The sequence below is a fragment of the Rhinolophus sinicus genome, linkage group LG10, assembly GCF_036562045.2.
Source record: "Rhinolophus sinicus isolate RSC01 linkage group LG10, ASM3656204v1, whole genome shotgun sequence".
In the NCBI taxonomy this organism is placed as follows: Eukaryota; Metazoa; Chordata; class Mammalia; order Chiroptera; family Rhinolophidae; genus Rhinolophus; species Rhinolophus sinicus.
In genome coordinates, this window is record NC_133759.1 from 42,044,287 (window position 1) to 42,068,145 (window position 23,859).

The 23,859-nt window shown below is 38.1% G+C and overlaps 1 protein-coding gene and 1 pseudogene across 4 annotated transcripts in view; both read right to left on the reverse strand.

The window, feature by feature from the left end:
• ATG7 (autophagy related 7) overlaps nt 1–23,859 on the reverse strand; it is a 219,893-nt gene that overhangs the window by 103,266 nt on the left and 92,768 nt on the right. The window lies entirely within an intron of this gene.
• On the reverse strand, nt 14,452–15,787 carry LOC109447900 (putative N-acetylated-alpha-linked acidic dipeptidase; annotated as a pseudogene).

Here is a 23,859-nt window from a genome sequence, read left to right on the forward strand (position 1 = left end):
TTTATTCTCAACATATATGAGCACATACTCCTGGACAAAGATTGTAGAATCGCTTCTTAAAACATGATTTTAGGAATATCATTTCTCTTACTGAGATTCTCTAGTGACTCCTTTTTTTTTTTTTTTTTTTTAAAGTAGAGTTGACATACAATATTATATTAGTTTCAGGTGTACAACATAGTGACTTGACATTTATATAACTTACGAGGTAATCACCTCACTAAGTCTAGTAACCATCTGTCATCATGCAAATTTATTACAATATTATTGACTAGATTCCCTGTGCTGTATACTACAGCCCTGGGACTTATTTATAACTGGAAGTTTGTACCTCTTACTCCCCTTCATCTTTTTTACTGATCGCACCACACTCCTCACCTCTCACTTTGTTCTCTGTATTTATGAGTGTTTCTGGGGTTTTTTTTGTTTTGTTTTTTTAAGATTCCACATATAAGGGAGATCATACAGTACTTGTCTTTCTCTATCTGACTTATTTCACTTAGCATAATATCCACTAGGTCCATTCATGTTGTCGCAAATGGCAAGATTTCATTCTTTTTTATTGCTGAGTACTATTCCATTACATGGGGGTGCCAAAAAAATGTATACAAGTGGACACTTTGGTCAATGTTGCTCAAGCAGTAGTTTGCCATAATCAGAAGTATCTGGACGCTGATGGTAACCACTTTGAGCACCTCTTGTAACTGCAGAAGTCAAATGTGACTTGCATTCATCTTTTGTTATCAGTATATATCGAGTATTACAATTTTAATAGTTTTTTTCCTTTCTTAAAATGTGTATCATATTTTTGGCACCCTCTATATATAGATATATATCTATGTATATATCTCACATCTTCTTTTCCATTCATCTATCGATGAACACCTAGGTTGCTTCTGTATCTTGTCTATTATAAATAATGCTCCTATAAACATAGGGATGCACATATATTTTTGAATTGGTATTTTGGTTTTCTTCATATAAATGCCCAGAAAAGAAACTGATGTGTTCTATAGTAGTTCTATTTTTAATTTTTTGAGGAACCTCCATACATACATTGTGTTTTCCACAACGGCTGCACCAATTTGCAATCCCACCAACAGTGCACAAGGGTTCCCGTTTCTCCATATTCTCGCCAACACTTGTTATTTGTTGATTTTTTGGTAACAGCTATTCTGACAAGTGTGAGGTGATAACTCATTGTAGTTTTCATTTGTATTTCTCTAACGATTAGTGATTTTTTAGCATCTTTTTATATGTCTGTTGGCCACCTGTATGTTTTTTGGGGAAATATTAATTCAGGTCATCTGCCCATTTTTTAAATAGTATTTTTATGTTGAGTTGTATGAGTTTTTTTATATATTTTGGATAATAAACCCTTATTGGATATAGAATTTTCAAATATCTTCTCCCATTCAGCAGGATGTCTTTATTTTGTTGATGGTTTGTTCTATGCAAAAGCTTTTCAGTTTGATATAGACATGTTTATTCATTTTTAATTTTGTTGCTCTTACCCAGGGAGATACATTAAAAAAAAATACTGCTAAGACCTATGTTGAAGAATTTACTTCCTTTTTTTTTTTCTTCTGGAGTTTTATGGCTTCAGCGCGTACATTTTAGTCTTTAATCCATTTTGATTTTATTTTTGTGTATGATATAGTGGTCCAATTTTCCCAACATCATTTATTGAAGAGACTGTCATTTCCCATTATATATTCTTGCCTCCCTTGTTGTAGATTAATTGAACACATAAGCAAGGGTTTATTTCTGGGCTCTCTATTCTGTTCCACTGATCTATTTGTCTGTTTTTGTGTCAATACCATAATGTGTTGATCATTGTAACTTTATAGAATAGTTTGAAATCAGGGAGCGTGATACCTCCAACTTTGTTCTTCTTCAAGATTCCTTTAACTATTCAGGGTCTTTTTGTGGTTCCATATAATTTTAGGATTATCTATTCTAGCTCTGTGAACAATGTCATTGGTATTTGATAGGAATTGCATTAAATCTGTAGATTGCTTTGGCTAGTATGGACATTTTAATTATATCAATCCTTCTAATCCATGAGCACAGAATATCTTTCTATTTATTAGTGTCATCTTCAATTTCTTTCATCAATGTCTTTTAGTTTCCAGGGTACAGGTATTTTGCCTCCTTGATTAAATTTATTCCTATGCATTTTACGCTTTGATGCAATTATAAATGGATTGGTTTTTAAATTTCTCTTTCTGATTGCTCATTGTTAGTGCATAGAAATGCAACAGATTTCTGAATATTAATTTTGCATCCTGCAATTTTACTGAATTCATTTATTAGTTCTAATAGTGTTTTTTGGCTTTTTTGGGTGCATCTTTAGCATTTTCTATATGCAGTATCATGCCTTCTGCACATAGTGATAGTTTTACTTCTTCCTTCCAATTTGGATGCACTTTAAATTGCTGTTTTACTCCTGTGTCCCAGAGCAGACAAGCGTGCTGGAGTACGTCCCTCAGTGACGTCCCTACTGCAGCTCACACTGTCTGGGTAGGGTTCCTATGATTACTGCGTCTCTGTTTCTCCCACCCTTCTCTATGTGGTCCCTCTTGTTTGGTGCACAGAAGCTGTTCAATCAGCCCTCAGTTGTTCTTCAGGAAGAACTGCTCTATATGTAAGGGTATATTCAGTGTGTCCGTGTGAGGTGACTCCAGGGTCTTTCTACACCTCCATCTTGGGCTCCTCCTTTGGTGACTTTTTACTAGATCAAACCCATACTCTTCTGCTAGGTATTTAAGTCCCTCCATAACCCTCTACTTTTGGATGACTCTCTGAAGAATGATTTTAATATAGTCTAAGATCTCCTGACAAGACCATGCAATGATTCTCAGTTCATGAGGAGCAGAAGGGATTCATACTTTGCAACTCTTGTCTAGTATTCTTAAACAGGACACTGGCTCTGTGCACCATATCTGAAAAAACAGCTTGGGTATTTGCAAAGGGGAAAGGGAACATGCAGTGTCTGAAAAACTCTTATTTAAAATTCCTGTTGTTTAGAAATTGTATTTACTTGCTCTTGACAATTTAAAAATATATTATGTGTCCTGATTTCTAAAAAACTCAGAGAAATCTTTCCTAATGTCCCATACAGGGTAATAAAAGAGTATGGCTGGAAGCCACTAGGATCCTTAATTCCCATCCTGTAAGAATCCATAAAAGAAAGGTCAAAACACTCCCCTGTTAGAGACAGTCACCCAGTCATCTGCAGAGGCTTTGCTCCAAGTTGAGGGCAAAACCCTGTTTTCCAGCAATGTTGCTGAGTGAGCCATTCCACGGTGGAGAATCCCTACTTCAGATAATGAATGGGAAACATTGCTCATAAAACCAGGAAACCCTTGATCAGTCGCTGTCTCTTGGTGCCCTGGGATTTCTATCATAATAAAAGACAATCAAGGATGAAAAAAGCCTCAATTGCAGCTGCCCTTACAACACGCCTGCCTCACCTTCACTGCTCCCAGCTCCTCCACAGGACCATCACCTTGGAAAAGCTTCAACTGCTTTCTTGTTCCGTCTTGGTGCTGCCCTGCCTCAAATGATCTCCTGCCTTCCACATCAAATGAGATTTTTTACTTCCATCAAAGGTCAGCTCAAGTATAAACTCCTGCAAGTCTTCCCTGATTAATTGTACTCTCCATGATCTTTTCTACCCTTTGTTCTCTGACGCCCCTCTCCATGGCACATTAAGTTGCCAGAGGGATTGAAGGAAATGCTCTGACTCACTGTCCCTGATAATCAGGAGTTGATGGCATTTTCACATATCAATCAGATGTTCAATAACTTTGTTTTTGTTTCTATAGATGTCAATGATATAAAGCATATAATGGATGAGAAAACAGCTTCATACGGAAACATGAAACTATCATCCTAACTATATCTGTTGTTGTTAACCTGCTCTCTTGGACACAGGCAGGATTTATGAAGCTAAATTTACAAAAAAAAAAAAAAAGGATAAATCTGAGTTCAAGAAATGTAATGAGTTCAAGATATGTATACTAACAGTATGTCACAAACTGTAACATTAATTGGATAATTACTGGCATGTCAAAAATATAGAACATATAAATCTCTTTTTCTTCCCCTAAAGTCACCGTATAGTGCACGTGATTCTTAGGCATCCAAGTGCAAAACGGGCACAATGGTAATTTAGAGGAGGTGGGTGATTTCAAATCAAAACATCAAATAGCTTTAAATTTGAGATAATTGACAATGGAATAAAGTCCCAACACTTTAGCATTTTAATTGAACCTTTTGTGACGCAACACACAACTGTACTAAAAAGAACCAAAAAAATATTATATCTTGGTATCTTCACGTACCAAAATCAAAATTCTATTGAAGTCAACTGGTTAGAGGAAAAGAAACTGAGAACTGGGGCTCAACATGAAGCTGGCAGTAATTTGGCAACACTGGGCAAAACACTTTATCTTTTTGAGCCCGTTTGCTAATCTCTAAAATGGAGATGAAACTCCATGCTTAGCTCCCCACTTACTGAAATACAAAAAAAGATTTCATGATTTTAATCACTGACAATGAATAGTTTATAAAGGACAATAGAAATGCTATGCATTTATTATATTTTCCTTGCATTTACTACTTTTAAAACACAATTTTATCACAAAATAGGGCTTGATGAGTACAGGAGATACATGACAAGAAGACATGTGTGCCTTCCAGCTCTAGTATAGCCTTGAAGACCAACAACATGCTAGCACAGGTAAAGCCAGCGCGGAAGCCACTGGAGGGGCAGATTTGAGCTTTAAAGGAGCTCCAAGCCCATTTTCAGAAAATTGCCACCTATTTGGAAGGAAGAGCCCATGTGCATGTTGTCTTTATTTGATCTGACTCAGAACTTGGTGTGAAAGCCTTTTTCCTGGGTACAGTTGTTGAAAAGTATCAGGGGCAATTGTTTAGCATCATGATCTCCTGAGGTGGTGGATAACAGCTGGAGTAACAATAAACTAAACAAAAGCTTAAAAGGAAAATCTGGGAACTACCATATTCTTAGGAATCTGGAAGACCAGGCACAGGCATAGAGCTAAGTGCATGACCCAAGTTGTGCACATGCTCAGGAAATGTCTGAGAAGACCCTAAGCTCTCACCTCTAGCTGACCTTGAGGATCTGTGCCAGCAGAAAATGAAAGGTAAGGCAGGATTCTTAACTGCCTGGCTGAGTTCTGAAAGCATATATGCACATAGAGCCCCACAACAAAGACTGGGAGACTTACTGCTTCCAAGCATTTAAGGAAATCTCTGTGGAATTATTAGACGACCACTAAGCCAACTGAGCAGAAACTTCAAGATAATAAGTTCTGGAGATCTACTGTACAGCACAGTGATGATAGCTAACAATACAGTATTGTATACTTGAAATGTGCTAATGGGATAGCTCTTAAAATTCTCACCATACACACACACACACACACACACACACACACACAAATGTTAATTTTGTAGAGGTGATGAATATGTTAATTAGCTTGACTGTGGTGATCATTTTACAATATACACATATATTAAAACATCAAGTTGTATACCTTAAAAACATATAACTTTATATGTCAATGATATCTCAATAAAGCTATTTTTTAAAGGGCGAGATTCCATGCAAACAGTAACCAAAAGAGTTGGTTGGAGAGGCAATACTAATATTAGACAAACTAGACTTCAGTATTATTACTAGAGATGAAGGACATTATATAATGACGAAAGAGTCAATGTTAAAAAACAATTATAGTTATAGGTATATACATGTATCTACTAACACAGCCCCAAATACATGAATAAATGACAGAATTGAAGGGAAAAATAGAATTAAACAATAACAGTTGGAGAATTCAATACTGCACTTTCAGTAATGAATATAACTAGACAGAAAATCAGCAAGGAAATAGAAGACCTGAACAATACTATATAACAACTAAATCTAATAGGCATCTCTAAAAGATTTATATCCAGTTACAGCAGAATACACATTCTTCTCAAATGCACATGGAACATTCTCCAGGATATACCATGTGTTAGGCCATAAAAAAGTGAAATCATACACTACATGTTCTCTGACCACAATGGAATGAAATTAGATATCAATAACATAATTAAATTTGGGAAACTCACAAATATGTGGATATTAAACAACACACTCCTAAAAGCAGTGGATGAAAGAAGAAATCACAAGGGAAATTAGAAAATACTTTGAAATGAATAAAAATTTATAAAAACAAACACAACATACCAAAACTTATGAGACGCAATGAACGCAGTGCTTAGAGGGACATTTATAACTATAAATGCCTATAATAAAGAATGATTTCAAATCAATTACTTAACTTTCTACCCTAAGAAAAAAAAACAAAAAGCAAACTAAACACAAAGCAAGCAGAAGGAAGGAAATATGAAAAGTTAAGCAAAAATAAAATATTGGTTCTTTGAAAAGATCAACAAAATTGACAAACCCTTTATCTATACTGACCAAAAATAAAAGAAAGAAGACTTGACTTACTAATATCAAGAATAAGAGAGGAGACATTATATAAATCTCACAGAAATAAAAATGATTATAATACTACGAACAATTGTATGCTAATAAATTAGACAACCTAGAAATGGATAAATTTCTAGAAAGACAAAGTACTAACAGTGACTCAAAAAGAAAGAAAATCTGAATAAACTTATAAAGAGTAAAGAGATTGAATTAGTAATAACAAAACTTCTCACTAAGAAAAGTTCAGGACCAGATAGCTTTGCTGGTAAATTCTGCCACATGTTTAAATAACAATTAACTGATTTTTTCACAAACTCTCCCAAAAAAACAGAAAAGGAGGAAACATGTCTCAACTCATTCTATAAAGCCAGTGTTATTCTGATACTAGAACCAAAAAAGACATCACAAATAAAGAAAACTACAAACCAATGCCCCTTAAAAATATACTTAAATATGCAAAAATCTTCAATAAAATACTAGCAAATTGAATCCAGCAACATATAAAGATTATACACCAGGACAAAGCGGGATTTATCCCTGGAAAGCAAGTTTCGTTCAACATATGAGAATAAATCAATATAATACACCATTTTAGTAGAATAATAATGGACAAAAAACACACGATCATCTTAATAGACAAAGAAACATCATGTATCAAAATCCAACACCCTTTAATGATAATAAACACTCAACAAGCTAGGAATAAAAACAACTTCCTCAACTTGCTAAAGGACATCAATAAGCACATTTATACGCCATATTATACTTAATGGAAAAAGGCTGAAAGGTTTCCCACTAACATTAGGGACAAGACAAGGAGGGCTGCTTTCGCCACTTCCATTCAACATTGTATTGGAGGTTCTAGTCAGGGTTAATAGACAACAAAATGAATTAAAAGGCATCTATCTAGACTGAATCTGGATTGGAAAGGAAGAAGTAAAACTATACTGCAGATCACGTGATGGTGTATATAGAAAAGCCTAAATCCGCAAAAAACTCTTAGAACAAGTAAGTACAGCAAGGCTGCAGGATACAAGAGCCATATACAAATATCAACTGTCTTTTTATACACTAGCAATCAACAATTCAAAGAAGAAATTAAGAAAACAACTCCATTTACAATAGCATCAAAATAATAAAATATCCATGAATAAATTTAACAAAATAAGTGTAATACATGTACACTGAAAATCACAAAACTTTATTGAAAAAAGCTGGAGAACAAAATAAATACTACAAAGACAAGTTCACAGATTGTAAGACTCAATACTGGCAAGATGGCAATACTCCCCAAATTGATCCAACACTTAATGCAATACCAGCTAGCTTTTAGTGGAGGGGGTGTGGATATAGACAAGCTGACCCTAAAATTCACATGGAAAGGTAAGAGACCTTGAATAGTCAAAATAGTTTTGGGAAAAAAAAGGTGGAGATCTCACACTTTATGATTTCCAAATTTACCAGAAAGATACAATAATCAATACTAGATGCTACTGGCATAAGGACAGACACACAGGTCAATGGAATAGAGTTGAAAGTCCAGAAATAAACCGTTACATTTTTGATAAGCGTGACAATATAATTCAACAGAGGAAAGAATAGTCTTTTCAACAAAAAGTGCTGGAAAATTGAATATCCACATGTAAAAAATGAAGTTGGACCCTTACCACATACCATATACAAAAGTTAACTGAAAATGAATTATATGTCTAAATAGAAGAGCTAAAAGAATTACATTCTTAAAGGAAACCGTAGTAAATCTTTATGACTTCGAATTGGACAACAGTTTCTTAAATGAGACAATAAAACCATAGGAAACCAAAGAAAAATAAGATAAGACTTCATCAAAATTAAAAACTATTGTGCTCAAAGGATACATCAATTAAGTGAAAAGACAAGCTACAGAATAGGAGAAAATAGCTGTAAATTATGTATCTCGTAAGAGTTTGGTATCCAGTATATATAAAGAACTCTTACTACTAATCAATAAAAAGACAAACAATCCAATTTAAAAATGGGCAAAGGAACTGAACAGATATTCCCCCCCCCAAAAAAAAAAAAGATAAACAAATGACTAACAACACAAAAAGACACTCAAGATCATTGGTCTTTAGGGAAATGCAAATGAAAACCACAATGAGCTACTATTTCACACCCAGTAGGATGGCTATAATAAAAAAAGAGACAATAACAAGTGTTGAAGGAGAATCAAATAATGGAGAATCAAAACTGTCCTATCTGCTGATGGGAATTTAAAATGAAGCAGCTGTTACGATAAACAGTTTGGCAGTTTCCCAAAATATTAAACATAGAGTTACCAGATGACCCAATAGGTATACATACACCAGATGACTCCTAGATATACACCAAGAAGTGAGAACATGTTTACACAAAAACTTGTACACAAATATTTATAGCAACATTAATAGCCAAAAAAATGGAAAACCCAAATATCCATCAAGTGAGCAATGGATAAAAAATGTGGTACAATGGAATGTTCTTCAGCCAGATGAAGGAATGAAGTGCTGACACATGCTACAGTATGGATGAACCTTGAACACATTATGCAAATGAAAGAAGCCATTCACAAAAGGGCACATATGATTATTCCCTTTATTATGAAATGTCCAGAAAAGGAAAATCCATAGCACCAGAAAGATTAGTGGTTGCCAGGAGCTGAGGAAAGGCTATGAATGGGGAGTGACTACTAATGGGTACAGGGTTTGTTTTGGGGGTGCTAAAAATATTCTGGAATTAGTGTGATGGTTGCACAGACTTGTGGATATACTAAAAAAGTAATGAATTGTACACTCTAAAATGATGAATTTCATGGTATGTGAATTATGTCTTGTTTTTTTAAAAGGCATACAATAAGCTGTTAGTAGGAGGATCCAATGTAGGATGTCTGTGAAGCAGCTGAGTAATTAAAAACACTATCTATGCTGTTTATGATGTGAATGCTGAGTAAAGGTTTGGCTATTTTGTTTAAAAAAAAAACACACAAAAAACAAAAAACACTATCTGGATGGATGGATGGATGGAGGGAGGGACAGACAGACACACTTAACCCCACCCCCATCAATCTGTAGACTGTTAGGGAACACTTCTTCAATAATGTGTCATTACCAATTAGAGTTGTTTAGACCTAAATAAGTACCAACTGTAGTTTATCATCTTAAAAAAATCAACAATACTTCTGAAGATCCTTGGAAAGATGTGTGTGTGTGTGTGTGTGTGTGAGAGAGAGAGAGAGAGAGAGAGAGAGAGAGAGAGAGAGAGAGAGAGAGAGAAAGGGAGAGAAGAAAAAGGAAATTCTCTTTAGGAGGTTTCACTATCTTAAAGTTTTGAGGAGTGGTGGAGGATCAAAAAACTAGTCGTAGATCCTTTGTGGAAAAGCTAATCTGCCAAAAAAAAAAAAAAAAAGCGCTAATCTGCTTTGAGCAACTTTATCTAAATCTATAAAATAGCTCTTTTTATTTCTATCACAAAAGCAAAATAAGTTTTTCTCAAATAATTTGACTTCACAAAAGTGAGCTGGTTAAAAAAAAACTGAGCTGATTACTGAGCAGGATGTTATAATAATCGAAGCATTTACAGATGGATGGTCTGACCAAGAAATCTCATCTTTTTAGACGTGTGCTATTGGAGGTCATAAATCTGAGGAGGGCTTATTTCAAATATCAGTAGAAGTCAACAAGAAGGCAAATTGGACAAATGCAAACAAAAAGCTTCTCCAAGAATAATTATAGCCCAAACTACTCAATACATTCATTCAAATATTTACAGAGAGCCTGCCATGGGTTACAGGCTTCTTTGGGACATTCCATGTTTCTGTATAAGGGGAACCATTCTTTATTTCCCCCAATTTTTTCATTGTGCTAAAGTACACATAACATAAAATGTAGTATCTTCACCATTTTTAAGTGTACAGCTCAGTGGCATTAAGCACATCCACTGTGCAGCCATCACCACCGTCCATCTCCAGAACCTTTTCATCTTGCAAAACTGAGACTCTATACTCATTAAACACCAACCCCCCATTTCCTCCCTTCCCCAGGCCCTGGCAACCACCATTCTACTTTCTGTCTCTATGAGTCTGATTATTCTAAGTACTTTATTTAAGTGTAGTCATACAGTATTTGTCTTTCTTGTGACTGGTTTATTTCACTGAGCATAACGTCCTCAAGGTTCATCCATGTTGTAGCATGTGTCAGAATTTCCTTCCTTTGAAGACCAAATAATATTCCAGTGTAGGTACATTTTGTTTATCCACTCATCGGTTGATGGACACCTGGGTTGCTTCCATGTTTTAGCTACTGTGAATAATGTTGCTATGAACAGGGGTGCACAGGGGTGCCATCTATTGTCAAGGAGATAATTGAATATCCACTATAATTCACAGTGCATGGAGAACTATTTTTCCATTTGTGATATTCATTCTTTGGTCTCAGGTTTGCTTATACATCAATAGTGTGTTGGTTTCTTTTTATTTTCTGCCATTTCATCAGCATTCTCATTAATTTCTAAAACCAAGCCAGGGGAAAGAAACCAGACTACCTTACGTACTTAAGTATTAATTAACAATAACACATACAAGGAGGATTAAATGCAGTAACTTACAGGAGGAAAATCCTAAAAAATCTGTAAGCTAAAAGTTTATGTTAGGTACAAATATATTTCTTAAATGACTTCTTTTCATCCTTCGTTATCTAAACAGAAGGAATCAGACAAGAACTATCCCTTCTTCTTAATATTCTCATTTGAACTCAAACACGCTGAAATGCCCCACCATCTCAAAAAATATAATCTCTCGATCACCTCTTTCACTACCTTCCCCCCAATGTCCTTAACAGTAAAAAATACCCTCGAAAATCATAGACCTCTATTTCATCACATGAGTAGATGAGAAAGGCAGAAAACGGATATAACTATATCTACAAGTGCATAAAAATCTCACTTTAAAATGAAGTTTATAGGGATGAAACTTTTTTCAGTCATCTTTTAAAGCTAAAACAAACATACATACATATATGACTGTAACAAACCGTAGATATACTTTGAAGGATCTTGGAGGATTCCAAGCCTTTAAAAATATTACACTTGAAACCTTAATATAACAAAGCACAACTTTCTAAATTCATGCTTCAAAATAAGTCACAAAGCACAAAAACTACAGAGCAGTGGTTCTCAAACTGGAGGGCTTGTTAAAACTCTAAGAACTACATCCCATCCCCAGGGGTTTTGATTAGTTAGATCTAAGGTGAAGTCTAAGAATTTGCATTTCTAGCAAATTCCCAGATTACACTTTCAAAATGCCTGTTACATCTAAACAGGAGCACATTCTCTTGAGACTCAACCCATGAAGAAGCATGTGCGTTCCCTTTAAATTAACTTTAAAAACTCATTTTTCAGCTGTTCTTCCTAAAAGAAATTACTTTGGGTGATATTACTGTTTACTTAGCAGTTTCAGTCAATCCCTTTAATAAATTCTTTATGGTAAAAGGTTTTCAGTTCCCCTGCAAGACAGCCAGGTCTCATTAAGAAAATTATTACCCCGGGTGACTTTTGTAATGTGTGAATTTGGGTTCAGTGAGTTTCTTTTCATTTTGGAACTGAGAATTATACAAGCACATATTTTGGCAGGCAAGCTCCATTGAGAAAAAACTAGGTACTTGATTATATTAAATATTTTATACATTGTTTCTGTCTTCATCTGCATGGCCCTTGAGGGTCACCACTTTCGATTAATAGCCATTGGCTGGAAACAGCCCAGACACAGGTATGGCTTGATTCATGGATTATTTGGGGGAGGGGAGGATATGCTTGAATTAGCACTTAAAAATCAGGCACTTTCACATTAAAATTCAGATTTCCACCTACTGTTTAAGAAAAAAATTCAGAAGATCTGGCAGCATTATTCCTAAATGTCTGCAAGTCAACAACCATCAGCCAGAGTTGGTCTGCAGCTGCCCTTCAGAGAGAACCTGAGCTCTAGCTGGTGACAGTCCCCCTTCACCCCCTGTTGTCTTCAACCGAGTCCTCTCCATTCATTTATTCACTGGCCTAGCACCTTGTGTGTTGGGGTACCCAGCATAAGAGAGAACAGATAGTAGAGTCACAGTTTCAAGAAGTACATGTGCACTGGCTTAAATTAGGTGTGGTGTAGGTGAGTGTCTGGATTCAGTCTCTTAAGGCCTAAGGTTGTTGAGGTGTGTGATCTACCAACAGGCCACCTCTACTCTTTGGAAATTCTTGTGTTAGAAGCCTTCAGGCCAGGATGAATATGCTCTGAAAAGCCATGTCATGTTGAGACTCTTCCTGTCTGGCAAACAAAACAAAACTGTAAAGGATGGCATGCCCGCAAAAACCTGAATGCATTATGCCTGCTTGTCATTTAATTAACCTTTTTCCTTGTGAAATAACACAAAAAAGTCAAACATAATACATAGCTTAAGAGTGCACCTCTGCATAAGTCCTACCCAGTCAAGAACAGCAGCACATCAGAAGCCCCTACAAAGCTGCTCCCCAATCACGACAACGTCCTACTTGCTTCTCTCTGGGTGAACACTCACTTGTGACATAAGCACTTCCTTACTCTTCTTTATACCCTTGTACTTTCCTAAATAAGAACACTAGGAGCTTCTCTTAATCTAACATTTGGTCTTATTTATTTTTTTTTTTTAACTTTTGTTTATTTAAGTGTGTTTTTCCAGGACCCATCAGCTCAAGTCAAGTAGTTATTTCAATCTAGTTGTGGAGGGCGCAGCTCACAGTGCCCCGTGTGGGGATCGAACCCGTAACCTTGTGGTTAAGAGCACTGCGCTCTAACCAACTGGGCTAACCGGCCACCCCTATCATTTGGTCGACTCCAGTTCCTACCACAGGGCTTCTGAATATCTTGTAATTTCCTGAGTGATAGGAGTGTCCTTTGCTCTCATGTAGCAACTCTGGGCAGGCTTCTGGATAAGGGCTGGTCATCGGAAAGACCAAGCCATGGCAGGAAGCCACTCTCTGAGACGGGAGAAAGGCTGAAAATGGAGTTTATGATCGATCATGATACATGATGAAGCCTCCATAAAAATCTTGAAAGCACAGGGTTTGAAGAGCTTGTTGGTTGGTAAACACGTGGAAATTCAAGGAGAGCGGCACATCTAAAGAGGGCACGGAAACGGCATGCCTTTCCCCTCTACCATGCTCTGTGCATCTCTTCCATCTGGCTGTTCTGAGTTATATCCTTTTATAAAAAAATGGTGATCTAGTGAGTACAATGTTTTTCTGAGTTCTGTGAGCTGCTCCAGGAAATTAATCAAACCCAAGGAAGGAGGGGGTCATGGGAACCTCTGATTAACAGCCAGTCGGTCAGAAGCACAGGCGACAATCTGGATTTGTGACTGTGTGGTGGGGCAGTCTTATAAGACTGAGCCCTTAACTTATGGGATTTGATGCTAAAATTGAGTTACATTGCAGGACACCCAGCTGGTGTCACAGAGAATTGCCTGGTGTGGAGAAAAACCTCCACACATTTGGTGAGCAGAAGTGAAATGTTTTGAGTGAGTAGTAAAGGAGACTCACAGGAGAGAAACACGGTAGGAAAGAACTGGGTTTTTCTGCACATGGGAAGAAAAAAACTTTTGTTTTTCCATTACAGCTTCTTTCATCAAGGACTGAGAAAGATTTGTTAAAATGTTCCACGGTGATTATGGATTGTCTATTTCTCATAGTAGTTCTGTAAAATTTTGTCTTATATATTTTGCAACCATGTTATTAGGTATATACAAATTAAGAATTCTATCTTCCTGGTGAATTAAAATCTATCATTGTAAAGGGATAGTAATACATAGTAATGCTTTTTGCCTTAAAGTTTACTTTGTCTGATGTTAACACAGTAACAGCAGCTGTGTTGTGGTTAGGGTTTACATCATATACATTTTTACAGCATTTTCTTTTTTTTCTTTTTTATTTATACGCAACTTTAATTTTCAGTTTAGTAGTACACCCATCAGGATTCTTTGAGGGATATACCACACCAATTCAATACAGGCTCTCTAAAGAACCCTTACTGAGGCTACTTCTCTCAGAATCCCTGTGGCAACCTGCACTGTGAAGGCTGTGATACAGACCTGTCTCTTCACTTGTCCCCAGGTCTTGGAAGGATACACTTTGCTTTTGATATCTAACAGAGCAACATAGATTCCTGTGAATGACTCCCCACACACTTGTGGCTGTTTGCAGCATAGATGACATGCCTATAGAAAGGCCTGTCTGATAATCCTAAATGATCAATAAATGCTTGTTCCAGAAATATCAGTTGATCATTCATTATTCTCAGTAATAGTGGATTGTTTCTCCAAGCCTTGGAGTCTCTCCCAGAACTTAGAATCAATTTCTGTAAAGTTCTTCACTGCAGGAAAAAAGTGAATCAAACGATACACTGTATGTTTTAAATTCTTCTGGATGTTTCATTGAAATATTGTAGATTTTGTCAGCATACTTTCTTAAAACTATAGCATAATCTTGACAGTCATAAGGGAGCACTATGGAATCCGCTAGTTTGAACACCATCCCTCCTCGAACCTGGGCTGCAGCGAGGTGGTACTTAGAAGTTGAATTATAAAACTTTCCCAATGACTCGTATGTTTCATAGACACTGTGTTACAGTGGACAGCTGCTGAATTTGTTTGCTGTGCAATTTTTAGTATTGCGTTCTCTGTCTGAAATAATTGCAAGTCTTTGAAGGAATACCTCAAAGTCATTACCAGATCCCAACGTGCTGACCTAGATCACCAGTTTAGTTTAAAAGGATGTAACTCAGGAAAGCCAGATGGAACAGATGCACAAGGCGAGGTATGGAGAAGGTGCAGAATGTCGACGTGTAGCCAGGTGTACTTCTCTCCCTGAATCTCCACGTGTTTGTTAACCCAGGAGCTCCACATCTTTTTATTCTCAAGCATTCTGTATCCATATACCTAAGATATATTGTTTGCATAATGCATATAATTTAAAAAATCTAGTCTGACCATCTTTGTCTTTCAATTACAGCCTTTAGTCAGCTTATGTGTAATATAATTACTGATGCGTATGGGTTTAAGTCTACTACCACTCCTTATGTTTTATATCTGTTTTTTTCATTCTATGTTCCTTTTTCTTCCCTTCCTTTAAATTTTCTCATTAGATTTTCCCCCTTTATTAGTTAGAAGTTATCACATTTTTTCTATTTGTTAGTGTTTAGTCTACTCATTACAACATATATCCTTGACTTACAAGGTCAAACATTAACCGACACCTTTACCATCCCCCAAGACAATGTAAGAACCTTGAATAGATTAATTCCATTTACCGCTTTCCAAATGCTATGCTATTTTTGTCCCATAGTTTAAATCTCTATTTTAAAAAAATCCAATGTTGTATTGTCTCATACAGTCAACGTTCACGTAGAGTTACCCACATATTTACTGCTTCCTTTGCTTTTTATTTTTTTCTGACACAGTAATTGAAAAATTGTTTGTAGAAGTGATCTGAGGACTAGAATCATGATATCTTCCTCACAGAAGATTTCGCTGCTTTTACCTGGCACCTCTGGGCATTAGCCAAATGGAATCATGTTAATCCGAGTAAGCCTTAAGGTTTCTGGGCCACTCAGATTATGTGAAACTGAGCTGCAGCCAATGTGAGAGTTGGTTTCCTTCCAGTTACCCTCAGTCCTAGGTGTATCTCTTCAGGGGATCCCAACTCAAAGTGGGATATGGTTTGCCAGGTTTCCCAGGCTTGACAAGACCCAGACTATAATTTTTAACCTCGAAAGGACACCACAGGTGAGTTCAGGCTCTCAGCTTCCCTTTCCTGATGAGCATATGTTCGGCCACAAGACAAAAGCGGTCCCAGTGCTGGGCTCACTCCTCTGTGCTCACAGTCTTTCCCAGATCTCAACTCAATAATCCCTCACAATTTATTAGTTCTTTGACACTTAAGAAGATTAAAAAACAATGTATCTAGTTTCTGTAGGTAACTTTATTAAGTGAGCAGGTTTGAATCATGTCACTTATCACTAGTTAAAGTACTAATCTCCCAGCATTCGCTTATGTATTATGTCCTTGGTACATGGCTTGACCTTGTACTGCCCCTAGGTGTGGGAAAGTGCCATGGTATTCTCTGAAGAATCGTGATCGCGCTTCTTGGTAGCAACTTGCCCTTATAGTGCAGAGGAAATACAAAGGACAAGCGTTCACATTATAGCTCCTATCACTTACTCACTCTATGATTCTGGACAAAGATTTGTCTGCAAAATTTGGTGGGAGAGATAATACTACCATGTTTCCCCGAAAATAAGACCTAGCCGGACCATCAGCTCTAATGTGTCTTTTGGAACAAAAATTAATAGAAGACCCAGTCTTATATTATATTATGTTATATAAGACCGGATCTTCTATTAATTTTTGCTCCAAAAGATGCATTAATAGAGCTGATGGTCCAGCTAGGTCTTATTTTTGGGGAAACACGGTACCACACATATCGGAAGATCAGACGAAGAAACACAAAAGAGCTTGAAAAAGCCTACAAACTAACAAGAATTAGAATTCTTTCCCCTCATTTCTCTGCCCCGTGAACCATTCATCCATGTCTCTAATTCATCATGGCTGGCCAGTGGTCACCGGACATTTCAGATCACTCATCAATGGCTGGCAATATTACAGAAGACACAATATTCCAGGGTCAAACAAAGGGATACCTGTTATATTATCTATAATTTATTTGAAAATACTTCAGCACACATGCTGTGCACACATACGATGTACACCATACACTCTCACTCTCCCTCCTAGGAGTATACAGTTAGTATCTGAGGTATCCTAGTCAGGAATGTATAATCCAGACGTGGCTGGCTCACATTTGAAAGACTAATTAGAAGTCCAACTTCCAGAGTCTGAGTGGATCAGCTACAGCTATCCTAAGGTATACCAGAGGGCTCCCTAATCAGTATAAAGAAATAATTTTTCTGATGACAGTAATAGTGTTCAAGATACGCGGATTGGCTAGAAATATTGTCCAGGGACTGCCAACCTTACCCGCACATGTGGGTTATAAGAATCTGACAAACCGGGCAGTCTGATGCTTTTTGCAGCGGTATTTGGGACCTAAGGTTCTGGTCCTGAGTCTGGACACTTCACAGAGGATTCCATCACCTGATACAGGTAAAAGGTTAGAAATGTCCTGGAATGAGACTGTGTCTGCATCTGTCTCTCCTGAACCTTGGATGTGAGATACCTATGGAAAGGACGCAGGTTGGGGCTTTTCTCAGTCTATAGGAACAGGGTCAATGACTAGCTTTTGTGCCCGCTTGCTAATAAATGTTCTTATGTGTGGCAAAACTTGGTCTGAGACTTGACGTTAGTGTTATAGACCACATGGTAGCATGATAGCCTATAATCACAGGGAGCTACCAGTTTCTACCCAAAAGATCTGTACTATTGGGAGCAGTAAAATTGGCTCAGTTCAGTCTGTAACAATTGTGACGCATCAAATTTCCCAAATGAAGCCTGCTGGGACATAACCTCAAAGCAGGAGTATCATGCTGATGAAGTTGACGTACAATCTTGCCATCCTAGACCCTCCAAGAGAAAGACTATTTCTCTTCAGTGAGAAAACCACAGGAAGCTATGGAGACAGCCTTGGGGTGTGGGTTTTGCTGGTTCTGGGAGCTTGCCAAAACTACCACCATTCTGTTTCTTGGCCCCTGGAATGCAATGATACCCAATTTCTCCCCTGCCCAGTGATTTTCCCCAAACCACCTGGACTCTGTATTCTACTCAAAATAATGCCATTTATACAATATCTGTATTCAAAAGAATAGATAGGAGACTACTATCCTGCTTTCTCAGTAAATGTAAAACAGAAACATTCTCATTTACAAAAAACAGTACTGTCCAGTTTGGGATTATTAGTAGCTGTATATCCCTACCCTACAAATGTTTTAAAAAATATTTAAGCTTAAAATGAACCAAAATGGGAACGGGAACTATGTTTGCCATAAACAATTTCTTGAGGAAAAACTTTGAAACTCTTATCTCGCATGCTCCATCTGTGCTGGAGGGCATCTAGAAGTTGCTCTAGCCCACATGTTTTTCCTGATGATACAGTCTGAAAATGTGATCATAAGAAATCCATTCTTCTGGGTGTCAGGATTCCCCTTTGAAAGGATAAGTCTCCCAAGAAAAGTTAACCAATTCCTTCACCAGAACTTACCCAATCAGTCCTCAAAACTGCCAAAAATTAAAAGTGGAATCTTTTCCCCCAAAAAAATAATACATTGAAATTCTGTCCGTGTGAGTTAATCCTGCCACGTCATTGTCTGAGAGATGTTTAATATGGCAGGTAAGTGAGCTGAAATCCTGGACCTTCATGTCATTTCTCTGAGCCTCATGCTCTCTCTGCCTGACAGATTGGGGAGCCCCTTTCCTAGCCCCTTCTCAGGAAGCGTGAAAGGGACACTGGGGGAAAAATCCCTAAGATGATGCTAAAGGAAGAGAGAAATGCTGCAGCACTTGAAAGGATTAAGCCAAGGCAGCTGGTCCTCCCTGCTCATGTTCCACTGGCTCCCGACCCATTTATAGCTACAGAAAAAAAAAAAAAAAAAAAAAGCGAGAGGGCTGAAACAAAAAAGTCTTCTGAGAAGCAGTGTGGGACAGGGATGAGAGCCACTGCACTGACAGGCAGCAGGCCTGGGGCTGCCCCAGAACTGCCATCCTGGATCTCTTATGTCCCTGCCTCTAAGAGCACAGAGGAATGCAGAATTTAGAGGGAATGCAGCTAAGAAGGCATTCCCAAGGTTTATGTCAGCTCATCTCAAGTTGTGGGCCTGACATTGGTCTCAGATACCTGCACAGATACTTCAGGAAATCAGAGGATTCACCCCCTTCCCTAGTGCACACCCCCTGGGAACAGTAAACCTCAGCTTCATTTTGCTTAATAATAAACCCCTACATGAACAGCCTACTTGAAAAGGGGAAAGGAAAGAAAAAGAATCTAATAACCTACACATTAATACTTGCTCCCCTCTTGAGGCCATGCACTTTTAAAAGAACTGCTCATCCTCTTTTTTCTTTTTTTCTTTTTTTATTCCCCTCTCTTTTTGTCAGCTTCTGAAGATGGAAAGATGTTATGGCTGTAAATTACGAAGTGAGTGCTTTTATGAAAGGAAATGGGAAGGCACCTGATCTCTGCTCATACAAAGGAGCAATCGAAAAGATTTACAGTGCCATGGCACTGAGCATACCAGCTCTCATTTCATCTCCATCGCCACTAAAACAGTATTTTAACTATTTTTCCACCTGAGAAACTGAAGCGAAATTCTGGAAATGATCTTCCAACACGATAACAAAGTTTGAGATGCTTGTCACAGGTCAGTTAGTAGATGACATTGTCTCTAAAGCCAGGGCTCGTTTCTAAGGCACAGACCACATCAACACGTCCCATTATCTGTCAGCCAGCTGGCGTCAGGAGGTTGGTGTACTCTGAGTTCCCTTGCATTGGGGCTGTCACTTATTCAGACCCACAAGCTGTTTAAAGCTCTTGCAGTTCTTTTAAAAAAAATTTTTTTTATTTTTTCTTGCAAATCGCTCTTCCCCTTTATTCACAACACACAGCTCCAAATTACTTCAGGCTTTTTCCAAAAACTCAAACCCACCCTCAAAGGTCAAGAAGTCACCACTGCTGAGGTTATAAGGAGGAAAATATTGTGAGATCTGAAGCAATTTCCCAAGAAGAACTTGTCAACTGTTTCGAGCGAGCACAGCAGAACTGAAACACGCACACTGCCTCCCCAGGGAACACTGTGAAAGGGCCCATTTCTTGGGATTTGCAGTCCCTGTTCAGGGAGGGTAATAGGGTGATGTAGGTCTTATTTTTCAGGTATTAAGTGCCTATTGGGATATTCTCAATAAGTAGTGAGTGATTAGGCAAAGAACAGCAGAAGTTATGAAATAAAACTGTTACTGCTTCGGTAGAGCCAAGTGACGTGGGGTGTTTTTGTTCTTTGTTTTCTTACTTACGTACGTTATTCTACTAGTAAGTCATTTTGCATTCATTTATTTTTTTAAAACCCGCTTACACGTCCGTCAGGTCAAACTGAATAACAGAAGATCTGGATATGGACACAGTGGTAATTTTATGCATGGTTTTTAGTCAGGCTTTCTTCTTCAAGGAAGAGCAACGCTGAGCTCATGTTCCATGTTTGGGATATGCGAGAGGTATTAATGCAACACTGAATAATTGCTACTTGCCTCAATCCCTACTTTTGTTACTGTCTCCCGCCAGGGTCCTCCATGAAAGAGCTGACATAAAAGGACAGGGAAATGTGAAGCAAAACTGAGAACTGGGAGAAACCCACATTCTCCCTCCTGCCTTTTCAAATAACACAAAAATATACTTTCACATGGATTTCTATCCCAAGTTGGAGTGCCGAGAAAGGTCTTAAAATAGCTACATGCGCCAGTGAATCCAGAGTCAACTACAAAGCCACCGTATGCTGTCTAGAGCTGTAATGGCAGCTGAGTTCTGACTGTAGGCCCGTGTCTGTCTATTCAGCATACCCTTCAAAGCAGTCCTCGCGGGAGAATGGGCAGTTATCCCAATGACGCTGCCATTCCTTAAAGCACTGCTTGCTACACACTTATACAGTGTCAAGATGATTCCTCTAATTTGCAAAACTTGCAATGTCTGTTCTCCTGTGACTGTTCATATTTGGCCACTTGCAGCCATTTTAGGACCACAGAGGAGATATTTTCTAATTTTAGTCTGATGGCTATAAATTCAAGATGTTAAAAAAAAAAAAGTACGTAGTCTTTCCTTCCTGGTGAAGAAAAAAACTTAAAATTTTTATGATGAAAGACTTACATAGAACTAGGGAAGGCCAGGCATTCTGGAATTTATCCCTCTCATCACATAAAATGTTATATAAACAAGGTATAAGAACAATAACTTTAGGAATAGGACGTCCTCAAACAGTTCTTTCACATCTTCTATGGCCAAAAAAAGACTATCGTTCTAAGTCCTTTTAGAAATACCTGGACAGGATACTGAAAGACGCTTTAGAAAAAATAGCGCACTGACACTGAAAAATTCTGCAGGAGAGCAAGCAAAACCCTTCAAAGAACTCATTGCCAGAATGTACCCTTTCATACAATGCTAAATCATCTCTGATGAATGCCAAAGGCTCCCCGTTTTAATATACTCTGGAAATGATCTTCCAACGCAATAACAAATCATCGAAAGCATCAACTGAAGCAACTGAGATAGTAAAAGCTGGAAAGAAGCTCAGCTGAATAAATATTCAGGACCCTGAAACGTAACATTCAATAATAACTACCATTTACGGCCTAATGATAACTCAGACCTCCGCACGAGTAGGCAAACAGCACTATGCTACTGAGTCTTCGCTACCTACCAGACTGTGAGCGCCTGGAAGGCACAGGCCTAGCGACTGCTTTTTTTTCCTTCTCTCTCTCCTGTTGAGTTACTCATTTTATCTACCAAACCATTCATTCATTTTTCTCACCATTCAAAACATGTTTAATCAGTTCTTACCACTTGCTAGAAACTAGTTACCCCTTCCAAGCTCGGAACTTTTCTTGAGTAAAGGTGTTTAAATACCTTGATATACTTGAATTATATAATTATGCAATATAACGTTACTCTCTCATCTAGAGGGTATCCTCAGAAACTTCAGAGGCTGCCTTATTTACCTTGGTGTCATCCAAAAATATGTTATGAAATAGTACCTCCAATGTTTGTCGGGACTAAACTGCTATGACAACAGTCATTAAAATAAACTCTTGCAAATATATATATTTGGGTGTTTAAAGCCTTCACTTTAAATAGCCATATATATTGTATACAACCCACGTATGTACTAGCATGTACATCCATAAAAGGTCTTCCAATTCAAGCTGATGGCTCCCTTATTTCAAAAACCCAGTAGTAACTACCATGTTCCTCCCTCCCTAGCTTCCAAAGGTATTAAGGGTGGAGAGAGAAGGGAGGAAGATGAGTGTATTGTATAAATAAAAAAGAAAGAAGGAACATGAACAGGTGATAGTTGGGCTTCCTCCCCATCGGGAGTCAAATCAATGTATGACTAGAGTAGGGAGAACTAACTCTTAGAACTCTAAGCAAGGTTATTCTCTTACCCTGTCCCCCAATTGGATGCAGCTGGGCCTAAAAAAAAAAAAATGAAATAGCTAATCATGAGATTGTATCAGATGAGTCATAAAATAAAACCCGGTGTTGGATCAGCTCCTGCACCTCCCTTTTACTACAGTTGAGGAAAATGAGTCCCCAGAGAGAGATGGTAACCTTTCAAAGCTATACAGAGAGGTCACGGTGGGGTTGAGGTGGCTGCAATACTCACCCCCAGTGTCTCATCCAGAAGAGCTTGGAAATGGCACCAAAGAAAAACTCATAGAACAAGGGTTCTTCACTAGGACCCACAGGCATGTTTTGGGGACTACATATAATCACTGAAATTGTCTGCAAAACTGTGTGTGGTTTTGCATATTTGGGGGGAGCATGGTCTACTGCATTCATCAGTCTGAACAGGGTCGATGACTCCAAAAATTTAAGAACTACTGTGTCAAGGATGGGCTTGGGGGGAAGCCTAAAAGTGTATGAGATTAACTCCAAACAAAAAGGAACCCAGGTTTTCAATAACCTGAAGACTATGCTTGGGCCAAGCAGCCAGTGGAACTGTGTACATAGAACACAGTCCTATACTTTTTGGTGTGGATGGTAAAAAGGATCCTGTAGGGACAAAAGTGTGTTTAGGCAAAAAGCTGGAGTGCCTTTGTGACCACAGGTGACAGGGAAAGGGGTAGGCAGCACAAGCTTCAACTACTGATTTGGTGGTCTCAGAAGACCACAGGTCGGAAGTCATGAGCAAGGCTGAGTTCCCTGCAATCACAGAAGAGGTTCTGGCAGGAGCTATCATGAGCCCTAACGGGAGGTTTCTGCAGCCTCTCAAAGCCAGCGCAGGCTTGACCTTCAATCAGGCCTCTCTCATTGTACCTGTTTGTGAACAAACAGTGAGCCCAGAAAGGGTTCCATACACCCTGGGAGACCTAATGTGATCACAGGGGTCTTTGTTTTCTTCTTATTTCTGATGTCAACATCAGTCCCAGGAGTGGGCAAAGGCCTTGGTATTTGGTCACAGGGAACTGGATACACGTCAGCCATTGCAATTTCCCTGGGAAACAGAAAATATTTTCCCCACTCTATGGATGAGGAAATTGAAGCAAAGGGAGAAATGTCCAAGGTTTGTCAAGGAGGTGAAGAGCCAAGAGCTCTGAGGTTAGAGC